The 23,237-nt window shown below is 41.3% G+C and overlaps 1 protein-coding gene across 1 annotated transcript in view; it reads right to left on the reverse strand.

Moving 5' to 3' along the window:
• sav (scaffold protein salvador) overlaps positions 1–23,237 on the reverse strand; it is a 1,023,444-nt gene that overhangs the window by 605,845 nt on the left and 394,362 nt on the right. Inside the window, exons 6-7 of the mRNA XM_071685935.1 lie at positions 19,488–19,840; positions 9,242–9,311 (exon numbers count right to left, since the gene is read on the reverse strand). The gene's annotated coding sequence lies outside the window, so the exon portion shown is untranslated. The remainder of the gene's footprint in view (positions 1–9,241; positions 9,312–19,487; positions 19,841–23,237) is intronic.

Raw genomic sequence — 23,237 nt, forward strand, 5'->3', positions numbered from 1 at the left:
CTTAAGATGCCATCCATTATCTTCGTATTGGGCTCTTAGAACGACGCTCAACTGCCGAGGGGAGAGTTTATGCGATCTCCCCTCCGTAATGACACGCTTTGTCTCCTTCGTTGTTCAACTTAGCGCGAGCTGACGGCTAAACCTGCCGTCTGGATAACACCAATCCCAGACCAGTAGCGCCGTCATCAGCACCACACAAACCACACAACCAACAGCTGCTCTTGCTACTACTGTCGTGGATGTGTACAACACGTGTCGGAAACACCTGAACCAGAGATAAACAGTGTATATATATATATACATATATATGGAGAGAGAGAGAGAGAGAGAGAGAGAGAGAGAGAGAGAGAGAGAGAGAGAGAGAGAGAGAGAGAGAGAGAGAGAGAGAGAGAGAATCTGAGAGCAAAATAATGAGTTGCAGAACAAAAAAATTCAAATTCTACGAGTTTATCACAAATCAACAGTTTCATTAGGACTCCAGGACCCTTTGTCTCATTACGAAAAGAAAAAATATAACGAAAATTGAAAAAAATAGAGAAATAAATTGATTTGTATGTAGAACAAATCCATAGTGTTTTCTGTTCCTTCTGTAGTAGTTAAAGATTTAATTTAGATTCCTTTGGCCGGTTGACATATTTTGAATACTCAGAGCCTGAATATGTAAAAATAGCAAATGCATTTCGATAAAGAAATTAGCTGGTATTCAGGTATTTGAATATTCATATATGTTGCATTGCGCGACTGATGAGTTTATATATAAAGGTATTAGACTTAAACGATAAATATGTATGGACTCTTTTTAGGGTATTCAGTACGGAGGACGGATTATTCAAATGAATACAATGAAATATTCATAACAGCAACAGTCATGAGACCAATACGGACAATAACAACAACAACAACAACGTCACAACAGCAACAACAGCTGCTGCACTAACAACAACAGAAATAAGAGTATCTGTTTCTTGGAAAAATACCAGTAAATAGCATCGAACACACTGCGTATATGTGCAACAGCATCTCTCTCTCGTTCTCTCTCCCCTCACCAACCACACAGCATCTCTCTCCTCTCTCTCTCCCCTCACCAACCACACCCTGTGTCCCACTCTACAAATATCTCACTGGTTTCTCACTCCTCCTCCACTATTATCACAGTCACTAATCTTTCCCTCTGGCTCTTACCGCCACTCCTTTCTCTTACACATTTTACGTCTTTCTCTATCAGTTCGTCTTTGTCTCCTCAACATGAACATATCTCACTCTACCCCCCCCCCCCCCCCCCCACCTTTTGTCTTGATGGTCGGTCTCTAAGATTCCTTTTGATCTCTGGTTCTCGTCTAACCTTCTTCCCGTTTTATTTTACTCACATGATTTCCCTCTCAAGGATTAATTTGCTCCTGTTTTCTTTGACCTACTGTCCTCTGCATTATTCTGTTGTTCCCTGCTTCTGGTTCTGCTCAGCTGTGTGTTCTTCGGCACAGTTTTATACAGGTTGATTATATAGTGTCATTCTCTATGCATCGTTCATTCGTCTTCATTTAGCCCTTATTTTCTTTTGTTTTCATTCCTTTACAGTTCCCTGATTTCATCTTCTGTACCAGATCTCATTTTGTTTCTCTGCCCTCCCACCTACAACCAATACTACCATCTACAGCACAGTTACAACACTTGGAAGCGCAAACAAAACTAACAACACCAATTCTAACGGGAGAGATTTAGCAGAATATCGCAAACAACACGACCTACAACATGAAGTACAACACCTATTACAACACAAACGACATTACCAACTACAAAACATCAACGGTGCATTTGTATGCAACAGCCCCTCTCTCTCTCTCTCTCTCTCTCTCTCTCTCTCTCTCTCTCTCTCTCTCTCTCTCTCTCTCCATGAGTTCCAGTCACCTATGGTCACCGTGTGATCCCTCCCTTCCCAATGTTTTCACAAGGTCTCATCCAATCCTGTGGTTGGGTTTCCTCGTCCCTCTGTTCAAGCCTTCTTCTCCCCTCACACTTCTACATGGTTTTCATTTGTCTACGACACTTTCCATCTTATTCCTATATCACATCAATATTTATCAGTTACTTATTTACTCTGATCTTCCCCTCTTATTTTCTTATATCTTAAGAGGTTTGATCATATTCTAAACTTTCACTTTCATCTTCGTTTCTTAAACTGATTTTTTTCTGTTGTTTTCAGTATATCTTTTCTTTTTTGTTTCAGTGGTGCCTACTGTTTTGCTTCCCGACTTTGTTATTCTAAACTCCATATCTTATCCTCAGTTCTTCCATCACTCAATCACCAGTCCACTTCCACCTCTTCCCTCATGACCAGCCTATCTCCACCACTTCCCTCACGGCCACTACCCATTACGTTTGTGCTCATGACGACTTCCCATACAACTCTCCTCTCTATCCAATGTCGACTCTATGACCGTCATCCCAGCAACCCTAAAATGATCAGAAATAATAGTATGAAGTTAAGGGAACGAGATGTAATACAACCGTGAGGCAAAACTTTGCTTCCAGCAGATAAAAAGGACATCGGAATACACCATCATCTGGTTTTGTCAGAGTGAATGCTATCAACACCTTGAAATCAAAGCCGAACAAATACTTCTATACTTAAATCAAAGAACAAACAAACTAGGAATTATAGCATACTTTTGTTAATTTTATCCCTTACAGATTCATGGCTAAAACTCCTTTTCCCCAGATGATATAGGGCAGAAAATGGAATGAAAACGTAATTCCTGTTCATCGTTTCCCATAGGATTTCCATATTAGTGTCCTGCCTATGTATTGCATGGTGTCTCTCCATAACTATCTTCTATACCGCTGATGTGTTGGAGGGAGGGACTGGTGGGGTGGGAGGAGCTGTCTGTATCTAGAGAAATTAGTTATCTTATTGTTCTTCAGTAGATGACCCCATCATTAACACCAGTTTCTCTGTGACCTTCATTCTTTCCAATTTATCATCATTATTCACATGACCATCATCCCCCCCCCCCCTTCCAATCACCATCAATCACATGGCCATTGCCGCTACTGACATGATCACCATCTCCATTACGCACATGGCCACAACCATCACCATCACTACTGACATGACCATCATCGCCAACACAACTCACATGACCAGTCTCCATCACTGTAAAGTCCCCACCATGACCCTCTACCCTACCATGACAATGCACAACACAGTCTCCCCACCGCAAGAGAAACGCAGGACATTAGGGAGAAAGTATAGTGCCAGGTCTGGTCTCTAGTGAGGGGAGGAAAAGTGCTGCTGGGACCCACTGGGTCTTGAGGGAAACGTGGGTAAGGATGGGTAATGGGTAGATTATGGGGTGGGGTCTGGGGTAACCCACTTAGGCCCTCAAAGTGTGCATTCGCAACTCCTGAGGAGGGGAAGAACCGCCAACATAATCTTAAGCACCAGAAAAGTTGGAAAAGTTTCGTGGGGAGAAGGCGGGGTGAGTCCCTCAGGAAGCCGGGGGTGAGGAAGTGGCCGGGCGGGGTGAGAGGGCCCTCAGGCTAGCTGGGGGAATGTGTCCAGGTTCGGTGAGGCTTTCAGGCTCCTGGGGTGTGTGAATGACCAGGCTGGGGTGAGGATGATCGGCATGTGGGGTAAGAGGTAGTGGGACGTGAAAGTTGAGGGAGTGAGGTAGGTGTGTGGAGTGGTGGAAGTGACAGGAAGAGTCTGATACGTAGGCAGGGAAGTAGGAGATGAAGGGGTGGAGTTAAGGATTAAGTAGGAAGAAGAGGTAAGACGCGTGAGGGAAAGACGAGAGACAAAGATCTATTTTGAGAGAGAGAGAGAGAGAGAGAGAGAGAGAGAGAGAGAGAGAGAGAGAGAGAGAGAGAGAGAGAGAGAGTGTGTGTGTGTGTGTGTGTGTGTTTGAAGACTAGAGCAGCTGGGGTTATGAGAGTGGAGGGAGGAATGGCTGGTCAGTATAGGGGTCTAGAGCCGCCATAGAGAGGGAGTGGAGGATGAGGTTCAGTATAGAGAACTAGGGTCATCCTGAGATCGTAAGGGGCAACAAAAACTTTATTTTCAGACACCAGGAAAACTTTCCTAATGAAGTAAAGCCTAAAAAAAAAAAGACATTTAACGCTACTAATGCCTAATCTCTCTCTCTCTCTTCTTTCCATTAGATAGTTCGTCTTTTATTTCCTCGTGGCTTCAAAAGGCTCCTCGTTGCCTCCATGAATCTTCATAACCTCCAAGCGCCCTTGCAGCCTTCGAGAATCTTCATGAGCACGAAGGACCCTCATGGTCTTCAGAGACAACGAGCTGTACATGAGAGACGCCTCTTCATTAATTTCACATCCGTCAGTTTCCGTCGTTACAGTCTGTTGCTGCTGTTCTTTACCAGCTAATTACCCGTTGTTAGAGTACTTAATTGTTCTTAGCTTTCATCAAACGTTGCTTAGCGTCCATTCTTTATCGTTAGCGGCTACCATCACCCGCCGTTAACGTTCTTCGTTATCATTCGTTGTTTTCATCCGTTGGTACTGGACGATGGCATTTACTGCTCACTGTATACACTTCAGATTCTCCCTGAAGTACCCATCATGAACCATCATACAACATTCAATTTGTTACATGTTGTTTAACGTTTCCATCTAACGTATGGTTCAGCAGAGTGCATGTAACGTATGATCTTACTAGGGTAGGTGTAGGACATGACGGAACTGCACAATATCATGAAAAAAAAGCTGGTGATCTGACGAAGACTGGAAGAAACTGGTGCTCTCTGTACCATTAATAATACCATCATTACTTCTGGAATAACTATATTTGTTTTAAACAGTACTCAAAACGAGCAATGATCAGTGTGTTCTTTAAGTCATTCAGGGTGATTGTAAGCATGTATTTCTCTTCCTACATGCATCAAATGAATAGAAATAATCAGCAGTGCAACGGGAGAGAAAGAGGATTTGATTGCTGCATCACAATTCCTGTAGCTGCTACTCAATGAATGTTTAAGTAAGACAAGAAAGCATCTGGTGTGTTATGAGGAACTCAATAACCCAAGGAAAGGTAACCGATCAGAGGAAAAGCTAAAGCTATCATAGAATAGAACTAAAATTAATACAGGAAACAGCTAAGACAGCTCTGAGCTTTAATACTTAAATTCTACCTTCTTCCAGAGGATCTGAAAAGCGACAAAGCAAAAGCGACCATTTTGATTGACGCCTTCTGTAATATCACTGATTGGTGACGCTGGCGCCTCAGCTGAAGAACAATAGAACCCATTACCAAGTCTGCTGAAGAACAGACACCTCACTGCTCTCCTCCTCCTATGAAACTGGAGCTAAAATACGATGAGGCTAGATATTCCTTGTCTAATTTCCTTTTCCTCAAGTACAATGATAGTCGTCCTGAAGCTATATCGCGTTGTTCAAGAGGCCGGAGGGACTGCTTTGTATATATATTGGTGTTTACATATCCACACCGAGAGATAGCGTGAGAGAGAGAGAGAGAGAGAGAGAGAGAGAGAGAGAGAGAGAGAGAGAGAGAGAGAGAGAGAGAGAGAGAGAGAGAGAGAGAGAGAGAGTCTGCTACTTTCTGTAATATCCGTAAAGAATTCCCACTCTGTTATGCGTTGATCTTATTGCAGATCGTGATGTCTCTACAGTTTTGCACTTGAGGTTCGAACCCAGGAGTTTTGCTGTACAGTAGACTTTGATATCATAACTTATTCTTATCCATCCGTCTGTCATCACAACATCAGCTATGTACGTAGTCCCTAAAACTATGTCCACTGTGGCAAAAATGAAACATGGATTAGCATACCTTACGCAAGGACTTCTATCCTTCTCACTAAGTTGATTTGTCATGTGAGACCAACGTCTCCACTCACAACACTTCCATAGACGGAAAACAAAGCTACAAATTCTGATACATGTGAGTGCATGGGAATGACTGGGACTCCCAGTCTCTGTTGCTGGAAAGCAATCGTATCTTTTCCAGAAAAAAACAGACCTAATATCCTCCTGACACTTTCCAACCTGGACGAGAGACTAAATCGAAAAAGAAAATGAATTTACGAATCTGTTGGGGTTCTTTCCATTCCCAAGGCATGCTGCAAAAATTCCCCACCAGAAGCAGGTTGGCCATCTAATTTCCTCTTCTCTTTATTATTTTTTCCGACGAAATTATTTCCTTCCCTCGGTTTTTGAGTGGTAGTTAAGTTTACTGAACCAGGTACCTGCCTGTTAAGTTTAGGGAATATCGCCACAAAATCAAGTAAATGGCACACAATTATAGTTATGGAAGAAAGAAAAAAGTTGAAACATCTCTGGAAACACATACCTTTAGTCAGACCAAATATAACAACTTACATAAACTCAGTCTTGAAAAGTTTGGGTTTTCTTGTTAAATAGGATGAATATCGTCTTGTGAGTCGTTAGTATTTCGTTAAAACTTTGTGACCCTCGAATATCGGACTGTGAGTGTTAGGAATTCTAGAGTACAACCTTGTAACCCTTTGATATTAGTGTGCGATTCATCTAAATACCTGATACAATATTATGCTTATTGAATACAGATTAACGAGTGTTCTAAGGGCTTGAGGACTACACTGGTGCTCCAAAGACAGTATTCATTCATCGCCAACATCCACCACAGGATCTTGGGGGTCTATCTTTGAATGCTGTTTGGGAATTTCAACTCCCAGTCTGACGTTGGTTGAATTCACTTTTCAAATCTTTGTCGCTTATTGTATTTTCATTGAAATGTACCACATGCGCAGGTCATTACGTTAAATTAAAACATTTACTTTTGAAACCTAAGCCAAGACATTATTTTCTGAACGGAAGTTTAAGGTACGCAGTACCTTCCTGTCTTCCTTTAAAACATGTATCTCTCGGTTGACTTTTGAGTGGATATGTCACCAAGCTGGTTGACGGAGACTTGTTGGAGAAGTGTTCTCGTCTCCATCAAGAAACACCGACCGTTGACTTCTGTTTGTCATGTTCGTCTTTATCACATATTATCAAGAACGCTGAGCTTCGTCGTGGCCACCAGCTGTTGCAGATACACCTCGGTGGCTGTCTTGGAAGGTCGATAGCGTGGGCTTTTTTCAGTTATCACAACGGAGTCGATGGCGTCGACTTTCAATAGTTATCAGCAGCGTCGATCGTTAGCGGTCCACTGAATGTCCATAGTTATTACCTATCGATGTAGTCGACCGCTGGTTCACTGTTCGTGGTAACTGAGACTGAGAGCTGCGACCATTAGTGGCAATCGATAGTGTTTATATTGGACGACAATCGATAATGTTGGTCGTTTACGACGGTCGAGCACTTGCCTTGCGACCGTCGACCGAGTTAGCCATTAGCTACCAACAGTAACACCTGTAGTTTCCGACTGTCGCTAACTTAATCCGTTAGTTTAGCCTTCTTACGATCACTATATTTAGTAAGTTGTCGTCGAGCGTCCGGCCTGGGCGGTGCGACAGGACTTACTACGTGATGTGGAGCTCTTGGTGACCACGCGTGTGGCCCCGGGCGTACTCTGCTGTAGGTGGTTTAACGTGGCAATAATGGGCCGTAGACACGGTTGTGAAAAAGACCTTTATGATATAGATTCTGACGGCGTTCCTGCTTCTCTTAAACCTTGCTCCATATGTGTGCGTATGTTGTGCACGGAGAGGGAGTTCTACATTCGTGGAGCCCCACTTCTTGATGTGTGTGTGTGTGTGTGTGTGTGTGTGTGTGTGTGTGTGTGTGTGTGTGTGTGTGTGTGTGTGTTTCGAAACTCCCTTAAATTATAAACGTGTTGTATATGTTCATCTTGTATCATCCAAACCGTCCACATTTTGAGGTCTCTAACTGTTCCTCCTGTGGGCAGACTTTTTGATATTACAGACACTCCTTTCTCTCCAGGCTGTCTGCTCGTGTAAGCACTCAGGAGATGGTCTGATTTCCGGCCACTCTGCTGCTCTGATGGCCAGGCCGGCCGGCTGGGTGGAAGCGCTTTCTGATTTCATTCTTTCTTCATTCCTCTGCTGGGTAACCTGTTTACCTCTGCCTCCGAATCTCTGAGATTTTCATTTTTCGTTTTTTTCTTTTTTTTCATGAGAAGCAACTTGTCTCAAGGATATGTGGTGGGTCACAAATCTCTCTCTCTCTCTCTCTCTCTCTCTCTCTCTCTCTCTCTCTCTCTCTCTCTCTCTCTCGATTGTTACTACTATCACTACCATAAACAGTGTTTCTATCACTACCTCTACTATTTCTACTACAATTAACCCTCCTCGTAGGTCACTGCCATTATGAATGGAGTTCCAACACAATACCATATAAGACATATACCAACAGTAATATGAAAGGGCCTCATAACCTTAGACATGATACATCGAGCCAAGTAATCTAACTGTAACTGTTAAAACATCTAAATGAACAGCAAATTTCACACATCTGTTTTCATCGCAACATCTGAACAATAGCTGAACAAATCATCCGAAGCTCTAGTGCTTCAGAGTTCTAAGGTTTCAGAACCTCTTGATGTGTGTTAAGGAATCATGAGGGATTCAGCGTCCAAGGCTTCATCGGTGCATGTTCTATGCTAATGAACCACTTGCTATTCAGTCCAAAACTATGGCGTCTATGCTCTCAACCCCTTAAGCATGGGATAGGGGAGAAAGAATACTTCCCACGTATTCCTTGCATGTCTCAGAAGGCGACTAAAGGGGGAGGGAACGGAGAAGGGAGCCAAGGGAGGATATTCCCTCAAAGGCTCAGTCCTTTGTTCTTAACGCTACCTCGCTAATGCTGGAAATGGCGAATAGTATTATATATATATATATATATATATATATATATATATATATATATATATATATATATATATATATATATATATATATATATGTGTGTGTGTGTGTGTGTGTGTGCGTGTGTGTGTGTAAGTTATGAATCTACACAATTCAACAGAAGCTCTTCAGCTGCTTTACCTACCTATCAATAACCGTAACCGGATGTTTTGCTTCGGGATGTTTTGTTTCGGGTTTACTTTGCAATATTGTCTCGAAACCATGGAATCCCAAGCGAACCCATGATTGAAGCAGAATGAGAATGGGTGTATAATATCTGCGTTTATTTTGATGAACAGTTATATTCATTTAACATAATTTTCCAACAGTTGTCTACACTATTTTCTAAACCAGGTTAGCATAAATAAAGTGAAACAGATAAAAAGAAAATAAAGAGAAAAACACAGGCACATACTCACAAGTGTTTCACGTCAGCTGGGGGCTTCAGTAGAAATTTCCGCTGTTTACCTCCACGTTGCCTCTAATTTCCTGTAATAAATGATAAGATTCCACTTTGAAGCTTGTCCAGTGTCCAGTGTATGTTCTCTGTGGGGCAAAGTACCAGAGTTCCAGGAATATGTAGAGAGGATGAAATATTCAAGAAACACTCACAAAAGCACTTTGCTTTGCTTTCGACATGCATATGGCGGTGAAAGAGCAAATTCGTCTGGTATGCTCATTTCAACATGACAAGACATATACCATTTATGTATGTATAGTATCAAAAGCTATGTAGCCTGCTCTTAATCATTATGTACTGTATCTCTCATGTTATTCAAATACTGAATGAAGTTATTGAAATAACTGATTCAGCAGGAGGTTACATTCGAATCATACCAACTTAAATATATTATCTACATATGTTGCTTCACCTTAAGAGACTCAGAATCCATTTCGAAATGCAATAAATAGAATTATGGGAAAATTACGAAAAATAGTCAAACAAACAAGTGAAAATGTGTCATCTAAATCTACTGTACACCTTCAGAAATGATCTGTGAGTGTGTGTGTGTGTGTGTGTGTGTGTGTGTGTGTGTGTGTGTGTGTGTGTGTGGCACGACAAATTTGAATATTTTATCTTTATATGTGATAGTCAAAGAATACGGAATTTACGTAAGATTCTAGAACCATGTTATACAGCCACTAAATATCATGAGATTACGAAAGTGTCATAAGATATTTTCACAATGCACTTTTTTCCCCATTATGCAAACACTTCTTTATTCAAGTGTCAAGGTCTGATGCCGCTGTCATATTTTGCTTTCAGTGCGAAACTTGAAGCCAAGTTTAAAGTTAGTGTATTCTTCATCATGCAGGCAAGTCTTATCTCTTGTAAATTGTCACAACTTCGCCGCTACATACCGCCAAACGAGACAAAGTTTCACGGATGTATTGCCTGGGATTTCAGAAACACAAATCTTTAAATATTCCAATATGGTTACCTCCTCATCTTCGGGTATGACACCCACAGTTATATGACGACCGTACGGGATCACACGTATGTTTCTAAGATATAAATCATGAGTCAAATGAAAAATAATGAAATATAATTTTTTTCTTTGGTCATGTCTGGCAAAAATAGTAGTCAGTGTTGCCAGTACCGTAGTCACTCAGGCTCCTCCTTCATGCGTAATATTTCACATCGTCAGAAGAACTGAACTTTCAGTCGATATCTGGTTTTCTAATTCAACAATCACAATGTTCCTACTGATTCTGTTCATCACTTGTGAAGCGAGGGTGAAGCTCTTTCGAACTTTCCCTATCAGACCCCACAGTGATCTGAGGACCAGCACCCGAGATCAATACTTTCTTATATAGTATACAAAATATAAGATGACACGAAGCAAAACATGAGAATGACGTAGAGAATATTCATGATTATGAAGCCAAGACTGCTCAATTTCGTGAGACCCATACTTAATTCACATTATGTAAACAGAGCCTGAATTAATGTAACGCTTACGTAAAACTGTATATATTTTTTCATCATATTACAACGATCATGTTTGATCTGTGAAAGTTAAGTAATTCCCCGAGGTATGAAAAGGTAAAGAAAATATTTTACGTGTTTCTCATAAGAACACAAAGAAAATTTTCCTTGAGTATATCCGGCCTTTTGCTGTGTGTGTGTGTGTGTGTGTGTGTGTGTGTGTATACATATATATATATATATATATATATATAAATATATATATATCGTTTTTAATTCAAAAGAAGGAACAGAGAAGGGTGCCAAGTGAGGATATTCCCTCAAAGGCTCAGTCCTCTGTTCTTAACGCTACCCCGTTAATACGGGAAATGGAGAATATGTACGAAAAAAATACATATATTCTGTATATATATATATATATATATATATATATATATATATATATATATATATATACTTTGCCGTCTTGGTCTGAGGTTCCCCCATTCACTATTCCTGTAAGGTTGTGGTAATAAAACCTGTGGTATTCCCACCACACGACACCGCCACCATCCTGGTCTGAAAGGAGGGCTTAGGCAGTTCCCAGCGGCCTAGAAGACCCCCTTGCCACCACCACCACGAACCACTAACGACCTCCTGAAGCAATTGAACACTTAATCCGTGAGCGGCGACACCTGCGTCATGCATTAAACCGGTGCATGATTGGTCGTCAAGGCTTGAGAGGGCTCTGCCCAGGCCTGCCACGTCTCTTGCCTCACCATTGCAGACGAGAGGAAAAAAGGAACAAGAAAATGAACACCAAGTTCCCCTCTTTCCAATATTTTCTTATTTCTTTTAAGGTTTGATAAGTCATTCCTTAACTCCTTAACATCTTGAGCACAATGGTGACACTCGTAGGTGTGATGGCGTGGCTTTTGACCTGATACTTAAGGCTGAGGTCAAATACCGAGGCCACCGTATCTAAATGTTGTGACCATAGTAGTGTTATGTGCCTACAGATGAGTTAGCAGATTGTGAATACCTGTCTTTAAAGACCTGAAAGCCTCAGGTCCTGTTATGGTGTTGTTAGACAAACTCTAACTATAGTGAAGATAATGCTGTTGACTAGTTACATCTGGGGTGTTGTCGCATGGATGTCACCACATGGCCCTGACTACGTGTTGTAGTTACATATAGTACTCACCATGATGGTGTCACGTACCACATAATGCTAGCTAACTTGTCATCACATACGGCATAGGGCTGACCAAGATGTCATCAAATACCACAAAAAAATGATCAAAGAGTCATCAAATACCACATAATGCCGACCAACATTCAGACGCAGTCCATACCGTACACTTTATACGGGAAAACGTCACATTTCACTCATTATATCTTACATTTACTCATACATGAAATTCATCACCTGTAACATTCCTGGTATTCTATCCCAACCGTTCACTCAACAGTGACTTCCCTCATCTGAAAAATTTCCCATTTAAAAGAATCTATTTTTCTGCTTTGTCCAGAGTTTGTTCAGTTGGTGTGGGGAAAGTCTGCTTCCTTCTGTTGTTTTCTTTCAAGACACATGACTTACAGTGACAACAGAACATAAACAAAGCACTTTATACTATATGTTGAGAATATAAACATTCCTGTGTATTCTGTGTCCCATGTAAATATCGTTCTCATTGTTAGCCGAGGCACGTGACTATCTATTGTGGATACAGAAAAATATAAATTCCCCAAAGGTTATATAAAACTATTTTCGCAGTGTTTCGTTACCATTAGGGAACCGTCTATTATACTGCAACTAATCATTTTCCTCAGTCTATGGGTTCCTATTAGTTTCATTAAACCAATGGGTCCCATTGTTCTAATTAGACCTATGGGTTTCCATTAATTTCATTAAGCCTATGAGCCCCATAGTTTTTATTAGACCTATAGGTTCCCATTACTCTGCCGCCTTACTGTAGTATATTTGAGACTACGTCGATACCACTACGGAACACATTAGGTCACACGCCTCAGGTCCCAGGTCAAAGATCCTGGTCCAAGATCAGGCTCCAGGTCCAGGTGACTCAAAATAAAGGTAATGGATATATTTACTGAATATTCAGTATCTTTCATTATATTTTTCCGCATCCAAAACTCCCGAAATAATTACGTATATTCCCTGATGCAAAACACTCTGGTATTTTAACTAACACAGTGTTCAATATCGTCAACCGAAACAATATTCACCTTTATAGAGCAATATTCTCCCTTGGCCAGGGCGCAAGGTAGGAAGGGAGCCGTGGGGATCGAGGGTGAGGGAGGATGGCATGGGGAGAGAAATGTGCGGAGGAAGGCTCTAGGTCGAAGGTGTGGGGAGGGAGGCAAGGCGTAGAAGGCGTGGGAAGAGAGAGACAGAGAGAGGCGTGGGGAGAAAGGCATGGCGTGGAAGGCGTGGGGAGGGTGGTACGGGAAGGGAGGCGCGGGGCTGGGTTCCGGTATGACCAGTAGACCGGGTAATATCTTTACGTCCTCGCTCGCACAAGACAATACATCAAGTCTTCCCACGTATGGCCGCCGCTCACAGGAAAATATTCAGAACAGCATGTTTTCTAGGCCAGTACAACAACGACCCAACATAAAGGTCTCTCTCTCTCTCTCTCTCTCTCTCTCTCTCTCTCTCTCTCTCTCTCTCTCTCTCTCTCTCTACGTCCACTATCTACGGTAGTGCTAACTTCGACACCTTATCTCTACGATAACCCGACACAAGAGTTTCCATCGAATGGGTGTAGCACTGTCAAACTAATTAGCCATCGCATGAGCCATTGAGATAACTATAGCAGGATCCAGCTGACGATCATTGTGATCTCAGACTTACGATGTCTTCAATACGCTGAAGAACAGACATGGCCAACCTTGTAGTGGCAACGGTACACTGATGAAAAACATCAGAAATGCACAAACGACAGACGATGTAGTGAGGCACTTATGCCCCTACTCTCCTGAGTATCGTTTATCTTCAGCGTTCCATTTATCCTGCCTTGTCTGTATACAGCAGCGGGACCTGGGGAAGCCTGGGTGGGAGGAGAGAGAGAGAGAGAGAGAGAGAGAGAGAGAGAGAGAGAGAGAGAGAGAGAGAGAGAGAGAGAGAGAGAATTTCCGCCATTCATCTCGAGTGATATTAGTGACTTATTTGACCTAAATCAACCCGTTTCCTTTATAAACAAACACAAAACTAATATTATATATATATATATATATATATATATATATATATATATATATATATATATATATATATATATAAAGAACAAACTAAACTCTCTCTCGGCCTTCAGTTACCACCATTAAAACTTACATCAGTTGTCTAGTGGGAAACTTAACCATACCAAATATAATTATAGATACACATTCCCCCTAAACCCTCACACTAAAACACTTCACATCAAAATTGGACAACATTTCCTTAACGCCAGTGATGTCTGACTGAGTTTCTTTCGGCCAAGAAGTCCATCAATGGAAGATCTAGAATTTGGTAAAATGTTGGCTGTACAATGGTATCGTCCGCGAGTCATATCCATGACGGCTCTCAAGAAACACGGTACGGCCCTTGATCACGAAGGCACGGCTCTAGAACACGATGGCATGGCCCCGAGTGCGGTCGTGCGACCCGTGGGCATGACGCTACGACCCTGGAGCATCACGGTACGATTCTTGTACATGACAGCCCAGACTTCAACCTGACCCATAATGGTCATGTGAGAGACCGGATCATTAAGCAGACGGATTGTACTGCCGTGCCCAAGGGTCATACAGTCGTCACTAACAGCACATCTTTAAGCACGTCCAACCCTTACAGACATGTTTTCCTGCCAGAGGCTTTATATAGGACAACATTTGCTCCAGCCATGATATATCTAATCCACTATTCACCATGTTCTCATCTTTATCTATATATTGCTTATCTTTTCTTTTGCATTCAATTACAAGGACGTAGATATCGCTCTTGTGTTATACACCACCCCGAACACGCCTCACACTTTCTCTCAACCATCCATAATTTGTTTCTGGAATTTATTGTCGAACCTATAAATTCCTCCAGTTACTCGGCCTCCTAATTTCTCCTGCCAAGGGTTTCACGTTCTCTCTTTTTTCTCTCTGTCTTTTTCCCATCTTTCTTTCTCTCTCTCCTTGTTAGAGAAACTTCTCAGCTCCATCAGCAGAGGGGAAGGGACAAGCACCTGTCACACTTCTTGTTGCTCGCGCGTCCCTCGTTATCTGGCTCGAGATAAGTTTCCTTTTGTGCGGTGGGAGTGAGATAACCTCCACTAATTTCAAACCCACTAACGAAGGTAAGGAGGAAAAATACCAACGAGCTTTGGTAGCTCTAGTGGTCAACCTTTCAGGGTCGGGAGCGAAGGATGAAGGAAGCTGTTAGTCTTGTTCTTTACTGAGAAATATGTTTACTCTGATGGTCGTGCCTCTGGAAATGTTTATATTTTGCTGATGTTGATGTTGATTAGGTGGGAATATGCTGTGGTGCCTCTTATATCTGTATTTACTCGTAACTATTCACCACTCGAGGAATTTTACTCATTCTGAGTAAAGAACGTTAGTTATCTCCCTGATTCCGTTCTCTCCTCGTTGGCAATGCTCTCCGAGAATTTCTGCTGAACTAAAATTTAAAGACATAATTCTGGTGATGTTACCAGCGTTCAGATCATGATAATTGGGCACCAAAATTTGAATTCTTACATGCACTGCCTGCGATGGGCTTTCTTTTTTTTTTTTAACTATCTAAAAGCAACTACCACATTCTGGATGATTCAAGGAGATATCTGTGTTCAAGACCTCTACAAGGTGTCGTGTTGCCTCCAAAGATACGAGTTAACATTAATCCACTGTTCTGTTATTAATCATCCTCCACTTACACGAGGGTGTGTTCACTAGATGTAGTGGTATCATACATGAGGGACACAGCTTGAGATATTGGCTCTCCTTGCATCTTAACATATTACTGAACTTTGGCAGTATCCTTTCCAGCCATCATAAAACAATCTAAGAAGCGAATACCTGCATTCTCCTGAGAGCGGTTTTCATAATTTGCGAATGGTTTAATGGTATATTATCTGAACATTTGCTCTTGAACTAATGTGTCATACACTAGGATGGCCTCTGGCATTACTGCAGCCTCTAAAAGTTAGGATGGATCTTCTCGACTTGGTGGAATGATCCTACAAACATGTACTGAAACATGTGTTGCATCCACGAGGCCAGCCACTCCAGGGAATGGGTACAGTACATGAGTGACGATGATGATATGATCAGCTAAATTCACATTTGCAATAAATCAATTAAGATAAATAGGCAATGCAATATGCTAGTTACAATCATACAACGCGTCCACTAGAGTGAGTAATTAGAAAGTTGATCAGTGACAATGCATAGAAGGAAGAGTTCATAACAAATATGCGTGAAATATTCAACGTACAAAATGATTACATATGTCTCTTTTCTCGCCTCATCCAATCTGATTTCTGTGGATGTCACCAGTTCCAGAGTCTGACGACTGGGTCTGCCTTATTTTCCACAGGACAATCTACATATCTTCAGCAGTCGTCATGTGATCGCCTGGGTCACTTCTCCCAGACATAAATCTTTAGAGCCGTCAATCAGTTCCGTTCCAGCCCACTCAGACGTCTCAGTGACCGCCCATCTCCTGCCCCGGCAGGCTCTTCGTCTCGTAAAAACATTTCCAACAGCCACTTCCTCGCTACTCTCCCAGGATAGCCTCAAATTCTTGGGATCTTCATTATTCTTCTTATAACAGGATTCTCTTCTCACCTAAATTTCCTACTCTATAACATATAGTGAATCTGTTTCTATCTTCCTTCTTGGTTCTTGATCATTATCTGTTATCTTTCCTCGCACTGACATCAGACATGACACAATGATCGTGTACCAATCATCGTAAATATCTTCTCACAAGGTAAATCCTTGAAGACCACGAAAAAGATTAGCTCTTTAGGTATTATGATATTACCACAGTATTATCTAATGACGCTTGTGCTCTTAACATGGTGTGTGTGTGTGTGTGTGTGTGTGTGTGTGTGTGTGTGTGTGTGTTACTCAATACGTGTTTCGGTGGCCAGCGAACGTACATCATATAGTAATTCCACGTCTTTGCTTTTCCCTTTAAGCCGCTGTTGAGTGGCGAACTCCCCCCGACGCCGAGCCTTTGTCTGCCTAGTCTCAAAAGTGCACTTCACCCGGGCTGCCGCCACTCCCCGCGCCACATATATCCTGCCGGCGCATTTCTCCGTATTCCGAGCCGTCTCAGCGCTTCAGGTCCACTTTCTCAGCACCGCTTTTCAAGCCCGCAGAGTCAGTCTCTCCCGGCCGGATACATCTCTCTTCGTCTCTCACTCAGTTCCTTAGAGCGCCACCGTCACCTTCGTGAAAAATGAAAGACAAGTTCTTATTTAACGCTTCCTTTGAAGGGACACTACCTTCTCCTCGGAAAATGAAAGGAGTCAAGTTGTTACTTGAATTATTTACACTTCATGACGAGCTCTCATGACACAGTTGTGTCATAAATAGAAAAAACACAGCGTCAGGGAGTGAGTTAAGATGCAGGCAGGAATATCACGACAGCTCGGGCTTGTTTGTCGCCACTTTTCTCTTACGAGCGAGTTACAGTAAAGTGTAAATTTCAGATGCATAGCTGTTAAATATCCTGCCGGGGAAACTGTAGATTAAAGTTACAAAGTGTATACATGAAGGGATTTGTGTCTAGGATGACGCTTATTCTGTAGCATTTACACTTGACCTCTCAAGATGGGTGCAGTGTTCTGTACCTCTTTAGACACAATTCTTTCGCATATACATTCAGTGAATGTATTCTTAATATGTTGGATGGTCTCCGAGAGAGAATGCTTGCATGAATATAGAAATTAATCAATAAGAAAAAAGTTATATATGTGCATACATATTAAGCGAAATGATATCCGAAAATCAGAAAATCAAACTTCCTTTAAAAGTATCGTAAACAGTTAATGAATCATAAACAACATTGTTCAGAAGTTCAATACATTAGATATGTTTATCAGTAAACGGCCGCAATCTACGTCATTAAACTGATCAAAATAATCTGAAGTCGAGAAAATGGAAAAGGCAAGACATGCAAAAGTCGAGCCATTTACGTAATAGAAAGATTGACTTTCTTGCCTCAGAGGGGAATGAATAAATACCTTCTACCCTGAGCTGCTACGGTAATAACCTCCAGACTAGCTTAGTTTTCGTCTAACTCCTCACAGTTTTAATTGACTTCATCAAAGCATCGTGAGTGAAGATTTTAGAAATAAAGTGTCTAATATAGAGAACATCACATTCCCATATGTGGGTTCCATTGTCCGTCTATCGAAAATGTTTCCGAGGCTTTTAGAGACATGGAGGAGCCTATTCATCCACGACGCACCACTAAAAGCTAAGGCTGTGTGCAGCCGGAGGAGCCAGCTCCTAGAGAGGTCGTCCCAAGGCTGCCCTGGGGACCTGCCTCTCCTTTCAAGAACTGCATCCAAACAGGATCCTTCAGGCAGGACTCACTCGCAGTGTAGTAAATGTATATGATTTTAAAACGTATGTAGATTAAAAGAACATTAGTATTTGATCTTTTGAAATGGGATTTTTCATGATTCACTTTTCTTCTTAGCGGGGAGTGCTGCAACCTTCCTCTTGGAATAGGATTCCAAATATTCTATAATAATTCTAGCTATTTACAACACACACACACATATTTCATATATATATATGTATTATATATATATATATATATATATATATATATATATATATATATATATATATATATATATATATATATATATATATATATATATCTTATTTCATTTATATTGTCGTAAAGCCTTGTTCTTCGTCAATGACACATATCGAGTATAGATTTTGATATATTAGACACGTTGGATGACTCTCAACATAGACTCTGAGAGTCTTATTATCAACTTAGTAAGGAGGAGATGCCCAGGTGAGGTTGGTCCTCCGCAGGGATGACTAAGGTCTGTACAGTCAACTTTATTTTGGTCGCTTGTTTGCACAGCTGGGGAGGGCAGTAAGTGTGTCACACTTGTTTCATCAGCTGAGGTAGCTGTTCCCTTCGCCACAGTTGCCAAGTTGCGTGTCTGATTACTTCTGCTTTCAAAGTTTTCACGTATTTTCTGTTTGTTTCTGTCTTACCAGTTAGTTGCTATCTCTGTGCCCAAGTGCCTTTTGTGTTATGTTCGTTTGTTGCTATTATACTGCAAGATGTCATCTGTTGGTTCGTCACGGCTCCACCTCTTAGTTGCCATATCTGCCATACTCCATTACTTAGTAGTCATGCGCTACTTATATCATGGTTGCCATTGTTTGATCTGCTATGAGATTACTTGTTAATTCCTCCAGCATCTTAGTTGCCATAGGTGGCACAGTTGCCAAGAGCTCACATCTTATTCTGATGTCGTTTTTGCCGTGGTATACACCGGCGTCACGGTCCTCATGTTGTCGTGTGCTCCCATATTCCTTCATGTTTCAGATACGTATCTTAGTTTACCGTTCCTGGAGTGTCAACTGTCACATGTTACTTTGGTTTTCCTCGGTTATGGTAGTAACACGTTCCAGTTTTCATCTCTATCTGGAAACAATGGTTTTGATTAGCGTGTCCTCCTGGCCTCCAGTTTACAAATGTAAACATCCTTACTAACCTTAATTCTTATGTGTTAGTTTCCTGTTGATGATCCACTTGTTTCCTTGTGTACATGTTGGCATTACTTGTTTCCTTATGTACATGTTGGCATTACTTGTTTCCTTATGTACATGTTGGCATTACTTGTTTCCTTATGTACATGTTGGCATTACTTGTTTCCTTATGTACATGTTGGCATTACTTGTTTCCTTATGTACATGTTGGCATTACTTGTTTCCTTATGTACATGTTGGCATTACTTGTTTCCTTATGTACAGCTAACGTGTTGTGATGTAAATCCTCTTCTTTACTTGAGAGAAAGGAGGCTTTATAAATTTCCTTGACAGCTCATCTCCCTACGGATTGAATGCGCTGAAAAAAGAAAATGTATTTTTGTGGATGTTGAACATAAAGGCTGGTGATTAACAATTGTTTTATAATGTAAATGAGACTTACTACGAGAGAGAGAGAGAGAGAGAGAGAGAGAGAGAGAGAGAGAGAGAGAGAGAGAGAGAGAGAGAGAGAGAGAGAGATTAAAGAAAAAAGACAACACAAATAAAGCAGAGATAAGAAGAATTACAAAAAAAAAATTAGACAAAGAGATTGCTGGGGAAACATGGAGAAAGGAAGGAGGAAGAAAAGAAATAAGGAAAAGCGTCTGACAGTAACAATTACTAACATCAAATAACTCCGGCAACACAATGTCCTCGAGTGACAATATTCATCTTAATTCCTAGTAAATTCCTTACGACTAAGTAACAGGGGAAACATGTACTAGGTGACCCGTAACCCCTTGTGATCCTGGCCTAACACTTCCTCTTCAGGGACCTTGTTGCGAAGCCAACAGGCCTTTTACCGATCTTTACAGCGTCATTCCCAGTCGATACGCGGGGCGCCGACAGGGGGTCCAGGAATGTAAGGCGCGAATGGGAATTAAGATGGGAATTGGAATCATGTTTAGAATGGATGGCGGACCTTAAAAGGGAATCATGTGGGAATGGCTCTAAAAAAGGATGGTGACATACGAATCACAATGGGTCTTTTGACTAATTGAGGGAGGGAATAATGGTAGGAATGGGAATATGGATGTTTAGAACTCCTCTCATTCCAGATCAGACTCATAATGACAGCAGTGAAGTGTAATTATTGTCAGGTATCTCATTACGAAGATAAATAGCTTCTTCGTATTATTTTCTTTGTTTACTGGATATACATCTTAAGAAATGGAACAGATGTGTGTTATCCTTCCCTATAGACAGTTAAGAATTCCAAGGAGGTTCTGTGCAACGGGGTGGGCCCAACTAGGAAAAGCAAACCCTATAGAAGACACACATCGAAAATGACTTCACTATTCAAGCAAAAACCCATTTCGACTCCCACAGCTTCGCATGCAGTTCATTACGTGTGGATCCTTAGGAAAAAAAAGGCTGCTTCAAATCCCCTGTGTTCCAGCGAGCTAAGCAGGAGCTTCGTGAGTTCCCCGCGGGGTTCATGGAACATCACTCTACCACGGCTGTAAACCGATGGTTCCCAGCCTTCCCTGAGCGGCGTGACTCTAACATGTCCTGCCTCAACTCTCTATACCGCCTTACATCTAAAAATCTCAGCTGAACACAGTAAAATACTCTCCTTATCTTATCCTTGACATATAGTGAATGACATGGGAGAGGAAAACATGTTCTAGGCACAGGCCATCTCGAGTGAAAGATGTAAAGTGAGAGAAAAACGATGAAGAAATTAATCAGGGTCCGGCGAGTGTTTGTAGACACAAATCTTAGAGGGAGAAAGATTATAAGAAGGAAAACACAAAGAGCATTTACAGTAGTAAATCATAACAACTATACAGAAAACATAACAGCCTAAGCAGTGATTTTCCAATGCCATAACTTGGCACCGGCTACCCATATAGAAAAAATATAAAATAGTGTGAAGCAGCTTGCATGTACTTCTGCAATTCCATGTATTTCTGGAGTTTCAAAGCTTGCAATATGCTGTTCGTCTTGTGTTCAAAATAAGATCTTACTCCAAGACGTCACAGAGGACACAGAATTTTAGACAAAGACAATTGGAAATTTTGACACAACTTAGGAAGCTGTATACCTCAGACACTAGGTGTCAAAAGGTTTTTTCCAGGAATACTCGCAACACCTCGGGAGCAGCTCTCTAAATGATCTATAAGACTTTATCTACCAGTCCAACACTCGTGATCAGGGGCGACGAGCCTTACCCGAGGCCCATAGTGTCCCTGGACTTTAAGCTCCCCCTTGGTCACAGTCAATAACATGCGAACCCTCGCGTGCGCAAGTGACCACAAAGTCGTTTGCACTGTGATGATGGAGGGTGGACGACGACCGCACTGTTATGTACAACAGATAGATTGAACAGGACTCACAAACTCGGGGGAATATCATTCATCATCTCTCATCCGGGAGTAAACAGCAGCTTGATCAAAATGCCGAGTGAAGAATCGCCTTCAATTAGATTTACCCCAAATCAATAAGCTTGAAAGCCAGATTTCAGATATGTATATATATTTCTACAAATATTCCAACCTAATTATGAATATAGAAGCTCATGTATTTTACAAATAATGCCAGAAATTTTATATATATATATATATATATATATATATATATATATATATATATATATATATATATATATATATATATATATATATATATTTGGGCGTTAGTGAGTGTGTGTGTGTACTGAAGACAGAACCACAACCCAACATTATTCCCAAGTTTACAAAACTCAGCTGAAACCAAATGTATTTGTAAAGGTACCCTGTGTTTGAGATCCCCAAGAGGCCATTGTCCACACAACGAACCAGCGTTCTCCAAACACTTGGCTAATTCCTTTTACCCAATAAGAGGTCGCTGATTCTGGAGGTGGTGGTGACGCTGATGGTGCGTCAACACAGACTGGTGGCCCAGGGAGAGTGAAAACCCGTTAGAATGGAGCTTCTTCCTTCAAGGCAGATTCCTGCGACTAAAGCACATGATATTTGGCTCCTTCTCCAGGGATATGACCTATGATGTCCTTAAGACCTACGAAGATTTATCATTACCTCTGAGGATATATAAGGAATCCACAACTAATCGTTGCAATATCAACCTTTTTGTAGAGTAAATTAATCAGAATTTGGTTAAGTCTATGAAGATTTTTTTTTTTGTACGATATTTTGAATCAGTTCCCGTCTCAAACCTCAGTGTTATGACGTTATAAAATAACAGCACGAATTTATGACTTAAACATACTGCTGCACGAACACAGCACACAGCAGTAACACCTGCTGCTTGAAGGGTAAGTTAAACTCCCTCCCATACCTAATTATCGCAGTAGTTAATTAGAGACGCGAGGCAAGGGTGTCTGAGACTGAACCTTTACCTATACATCACGTGTTAGTCAATATAAGACATTGATGTAATCACTCAGGCAAATGCTTTGGTAATCGCTGAAGCAAATTATGTTAATTAGTGATATTTTTCTGTTTCAGATTAATTAATATATCACAGCTGCATGAAATCAACTTCACCTACTGATAAGCAGCTAATCATTAGCAAATCACAGGGTCTTTGACGTGACTCTTAAAGGTCAGGTCAGGTCAGGTTAGGGCAAAGTCATCATAACCAAGAGTCGTATGATCGTGGTCGTACAGTCGTACTCAGGGGTTGTAAAGTCGTGCTCAAGGGACTGACATGAGCAGATTCTCAGGATGTACATACCACAGACAAGGTCAGTGTTCAGGTCAGTAAATCCACCT

This window comes from Panulirus ornatus, chromosome 41, assembly GCF_036320965.1.
Source record: "Panulirus ornatus isolate Po-2019 chromosome 41, ASM3632096v1, whole genome shotgun sequence".
Taxonomy (NCBI): domain Eukaryota; kingdom Metazoa; phylum Arthropoda; class Malacostraca; order Decapoda; family Palinuridae; genus Panulirus; species Panulirus ornatus.